Genomic DNA, 6,000 nt, shown 5'->3' with positions numbered 1-6,000 from the left:
ACCCAAACCCAGGTAGTGGTGCCACCATGGTGGTTTTAGCCTTCTCATGTCAGTTAACACAATCTAGACCAACCTTCCACAGGACCACAGGCCAAGCTGATCTGGTCAATCCCTCGCTGAGACTCTTCAGATGATTCTAGATGTTGTCAAGCTGACGACTAATGTCAACCACCAGAGGCTAGAGGACGGCTGGGCAGTGAAGAACACACACCACTCTTTCAGAGACCAGTTCCCAGCACCCACCTCAGCCGGCCCCCAACTGCCTGCAACTCCAGCTCCAGGGGTTCAAAGCTCTTTTTTTGGCTTCTGTGGGCATGTACACATATGTGGAATACATTGGCATAAACACATAAAAAAATAAATCCTTTATAAAAAAAAAAACAAAGAATGCCAACCACCACACATGTGTTCTAAGCACTTTGCAAAATCCTAGCACACATAGGGATATTCAGATTTTTGTGCAAAAGAAAAGAAACAAAACATGCACATAAAAATACTAAAGGCAAATCCAGAGAAAGTACCCAAGAAAATGATATCTTCCTCATCTGGTACCTCCCCCCACCCCCAAGATTAGGTTTTATTATGTAGCTGTGGGTAGCCTGAAACACTCTATGTAGACTAGGCTAGCCTCAAACTCACAGAGGTTGGATTGCCTCTGCCTCCTGAGTGCTAGGATCAAAGGTGTCCACCACCGTACCTTGCTCTAATTCAAACATTTATCTACTGGTAAACATGGAAAAGTATTTCCACACCATCTATTTTTAAAAATAAGATTACAGCTTGGAAGCTCGCCTATTTCATGCAGTCCTTAAAGTTTGCAAAATCTAGTTTTTGCTTCTTTCTCTTCTTCTTCATCTTCTTTTTAAAAAGCTTTTAACTTATTGACCTCAGTATTTTTGCTACATCCATTGCTGGATCAAATCCTTATACTTTTCAAAAGCATTCCTTTAACCTGAGGTCAAAACCAATGTGAAATATGAAGAAGTTATAAAAAGACTGAAATCTAGAACAGCCATAACCCTGATGTACTTTATCCAAATTTTTACAACTTTGAAGTGCTTCGGCTGCAGAAAGAAGGCAGGGTTTTATGTTCCACCCAGAGGAACCAAGCACAAGAAAGAATGAAGCGATATCGTTTCTCAGTTTCATAGCCAACTTCTCAATCCAAAAACATGAAATAAAATAAAAAGAAAGAAAGAAAGAAAAGAAAGGTGGGGGAGAGCAGACAAGCAGAGCCAACAAAAATAAACGTTTGCTATTTTGTTTGCTTAGAAAACAATTCCTTGAGATCTCTTTTTTTCCCCAAAGTGGGGGAAAAACAATTTCTCAGTTTACTTTCTAGAAGAGAAATTTATACAACCAACTGCCAAGTGAACCCAGACAATCCCTGCACTTGGGGCTGTGAGGGCCACAATAAGTAGCTCACTGCTGGCAATAGTTTACTGATGGGCACTGTCTGATCATGTCTAACGTCTGTAAGACTCTCAAGGGCATGGGGCTGAAGAGATGGCTCAGTGGTTAAAAGCACTGTGAAATATGAAGCACCTACATGGCAGTTCATAACTGTCTAGTTCCAGGGGATCTGACACTCTCATACAGACATACACACAGGCAAAACACCAGTGCATGCAAAATAAATTAATAAAAAGTTAAAAAAAAAAAAAAAAGACTTCCAACTGTGTCCTGCCTGAATGAGGAGAGAGAGAGTTCCAGTCGAGTGGATGGAGAGAATTGGCTCCTTGAAGACTGATATCCAAGCATAGAGACTTGACTGGGGGTGAGAGAGCAAGTGGATTACCATAGCCACAATTTGTCAGAAGGTCAGTGTGGTAGCAAAGGGTATCTCTTTGCCACTGGCTTTGAGCCGGAGCTGTGTGCTATTTCCAGCTGTAGACCTGGAGGATCCTTGCATGCTTCAGTCTGTAAAGCGTGTCTCGTCAAAACCCACAACGACCCAGGAGGAAGAGGGGCCCGTAGAGAAGCGTTTCCACACGGAACTGCAGTAAAGCAAAACTGTGCCAGCCACTTCCGCTGCACCAGCATGGAGTCCTGCATCGCAGACACAAGATCACAGTAGCAAAAGTAAAACTGACGCAACGGAGTCCTGGAGAACAGGAGAGCTCTACAGCGCTCTGAGCCTCTGTGTTTACCCCACAAGGGCTGCTTGCTGCAAGGGTTGCCGTTCTGTGTGTGGCAGAGAGGGACATCTGCAGTGTCTGCTCTGAAACAGGGGAGTGCCTCTCTGCCCGTTTCTGGAGCCATTCCCATGACCTGCCCTGCTGCCACGAGGGACCCAGGCATGGGTTTGTGATCCAACTGTGGAGTTCACATGGCAGGGTGGAGAGCTGAGCGCTTGATGAGCACGGGGTCTCTTCTCCCACCTCAAGAACATTAAGGACACCTGTAAGTCTGACAGCATTTCCATCCAGACTGTTCTCACCGGGGAAGTTTGTTCAAGAATAAAGTCAACAGAAGAAGGAAAAAAAAAAAGTGAAGGCAAGAGATAAATAGAGGGAAAGGTAAAAGAGAAAGCCAGTTGAACGCCAGCGTGTCTCTCTCTCTCTCTCTCTCTCTCTCTCTCTGCTTCCTGGCTGTGGGTGCCATGTGATAGCGCCTCCTGCCCTGCTACCACAACAGGACTGTACCATAAAACTGTGAGCCACATCGCACCCCACCCCACTTCGCCTTACCCCTGTGAGCCACCCCGCCCATCTAAGTTGCTTTTGTCAAGTATTTTGTCTACAGTAATGAGAAAAGCAACTAATGTCTTGGTCCTGCTTCCACGTGTTGCTCAGAGCGGGGGGGGGGGGGGGGGGGAGGGAGGAGCAGCCAGCGCTAAAAGCAACAATTGCACGGTGTTCCATTATGGAGAAAAAGACGAGTGAAAGAGACACAGCGGTGTCTGAGTTACAAAGCATCACAGGATCGAGCATGTGGTGGGTGACCACTAACGATCAGGTGCTGTGTCCTCCACTTGACCGTCACTTACCTTTCCACAGGACTAGGAGGCATCTTCTGCTCTACTCAAAAGCGGAAAGACTCTGTGGTCCCTCTCTGTGGGCTCTTTGATCATGAGCTGCGCAGGAACGGAGTAATTGGCAGCCCAGAACTAGTAGAAAACACCAAAATCTGGCACTCTGGTTCCTTGTAGCAACTTAAGCAGTTTAAGAAGCCAAGTTCAGCACTGGGTAGAAGCAGAAGTAGTCAAGGCAGAGAGAGCAAAGCTCTGTCACTGGTGCTGACATCCCCAGAGCCAGCAGCAGAGGACACTTGGCAGTGGAGTTCCCGCTTATCATGAGGATCACTGTCCTGCCCAATGTGAACATGGGACACAGAGAGCTGCCTCAGTAGAGACTGCTTCATTGTGACCCTTGACCTCTGCAGGTCCCGCCTTTCACGAACACATCCTCTGCTTACTTGGAGGTCACAGTCCAAATACTGCTTGGGCAGCCTTGTCTGGCCACCACCACCGGCTTCTTTGACTAAAAGGGACTTAAACAACACGTGTTCTCCTCCCTCAATCAGCATCTCAGATGGAACTCTCAAGCTATAGGTCGTCATCTTCTCCGATGCTGGAGCAAGGAGAGGTGTCCCATCTGCCAGTACATCTTGTCCCCCAGCAGCTTCTCTTCATAATTTTAGGTGAAAAAAAAATCGTAAGCCACTCTATAATGTCTACAAAATCCAAACCTAGGAAAACTGGGTAAAATTTGGATGACCATTGCAATATTTTGAGGGTCAGAGGTAACCGTGATTATAAAGTAACACCTTCCAATCCTCTTCCAGCCTTTTGTCATTTGCTAACAGAATTTCTCATGTTTTTAATTCAGAGGTAACTATAGCAACCAAAGGTCAAATATGTGAATGTAAATGCAAGTCAGGAAGGATTAAAGGATTGCCAACGTCTCAGGGCTTTGAAAACGGCTGCCTCTTCCAGGGTAAGGGAGCCACTCTTAGGCACAGCATGAGAGTCTGCTCTTCCCTCAGGGGAGCCTCTACCCTGTGCCACCTTTGAGTCAGGTGTCAGGAGGTGCCAAGCCTCCAGGGACTTGCCTGGGAGGCATGGGACATGTATCGGCAGCTCGGAGCCTGCAGGGGTACCCTGAGGCACTTGGGCACATTGCTGCAAGCCAGCACAGGATGAATCACTCCAAAACCACCATATTAGCCACAACCGTGAGTCCAGATGAGGGGAAGAGGTGGGTCTCAGTAGGGCAAGCACCCTGCACCCACTGAAGGGAAGTGGGCTGCCCTCCTGCCCATACCCAGATGGGCTGCTGTTATAAAGCTAGTACATGGTACCACTCTACAAACACGGAGAGGGCTAGGATTCTCGCCGACTGAGGCCCAAGTAAACCGTGTCACGGCTCCCTTAATGAAGCCATGAGGAGCTTGTGGGGTCGGGGAGCCAGCCGGCAGATCCAGCAGGGAGGCTCTGCCAGGGCACATCACAGCCAGGCAGCAGGTTGCTTGAACATTGTTTCTCAGAAGTTATTAGTAAGGGCTACACTGCGGGGTAAGAGATGATCCGTCTATTAGCTAGGCTCCAGCAAGGCTTTGACTGGGGCCTTTGTCATCTGAATTGATCCTGGGGAGATGAGACATGGAACAATCATTTCTTAGACAAATTTCTCAACACACTCATTTCTTTCTCCCATCAGGTCCCAAGAGGTGGCCTCTATCACTTTTCTTGTTTATTTAATCCCAGAGGTGTCATTTAATGAGAGCAATGCCTTGTCTGCACAATAAAAACTTCATTTCCGTGGTTGCTCTTAAAATATGTCCACAAGGGATGGGAGAGATGGCTCAGTGATTAAGAGCACTGGCTGCTCTTCCAGAGAACCCCGGGTTCAATTCCCAGCACCCTCGCAGCAGCTCACAATTGTCAGTAGATCCAGTTCCAGGGGGTCCAACACACTCATACAAACATGCATGCAGGCAAAACACCAATGCACAAAAAATAATTATTTTTCTCCTTAAAAGAAAACATGTACACCAATTATGAAAGTGAATATTATTAATACTGTCAGTTTAGAAACTATCCAGCTAAGAGGTGTCAAAAACCATGGCAAAAGGTGGTGACTCAGGGTCTGGACCAACAGGGAGAGCACGTGAAGAGCAGTGTCCGCAGGAGATAGCAGGAGCCTTACTGTACAACTTGAATTATGTGCCATGTGCAGCAACTATCTCCTCCAAGGGGAAAATGAATTTAAATAACTGAAAATTAGATATCCAGAATCTAAGCTATTAAAAAGCCTTTTCTTAAACTTTTTGCAAGAAAAAGAGCTGGGCTTTTGAGGAGCCCTCCCCCAACCCCCAGCATTCCTTTAAGCATGTGTGGGTGTCACCCCTTCCCACACATTTGACAGAAGTGTGTCAAGGAGGGCCATCTGTTTTGTCTGAATAAGAAGTGACCCAGCGGGCTGGTGAGATGGCTCAGTGGGTAAGAGCACCCGACTGCTCCTCCAAAGGTCCAGAGTTCAAATCCCAGCAACCACATGGTGGCTCACAACCATCCGCAAGGAGACCTGGCGCCCTCTTCTGGAGTGTCTGAAGACAGCTACAGTGTACTTACATATAATAAATAAATCTTTAAAAAAAAAAAAAAAAGAAGTGACCCAGCATTGTGATTTCAATTAGCCTCTTTGTAGCTTTCTGTCCAGCTGGCTCCATCATAGGTAGCAGCAGTTCCAACTCACTGTAGAAGGGAGATGGCCCAACTCCGCCACTGCTGGCTTGTCTTTAACAACCGTCAATGAACGTAGAGCAGCACGTGGACAAGACGTGTTGCTGGCTGAACATTAAAATTCTATAGAATCAACACAGCCTGTTCTGGGAACTAAGAGCTGAAAACTATAGTGATGGTGCCCCTTTCAGTCAATTGAAATATTTAAGGTCAATATACTTATCAATTAAATCCCAATTTCAGTCAAAGAATGCATGCCTATTACGGAAAACATATGCAAAGTTTTGCAGTAGGGCACCCTGTTGGCCTGCTCT

The sequence above is a fragment of the Mus caroli genome, unplaced genomic scaffold, assembly GCF_978045245.1.
Source record: "Mus caroli unplaced genomic scaffold, Mus_caroli_1 scaffold_12, whole genome shotgun sequence".
NCBI classification, from domain to species: domain Eukaryota; kingdom Metazoa; phylum Chordata; class Mammalia; order Rodentia; family Muridae; genus Mus; species Mus caroli.
The sequence above is the reverse complement of the archived record's forward strand: the minus strand, read 5'-3'. Positions refer to the sequence as shown.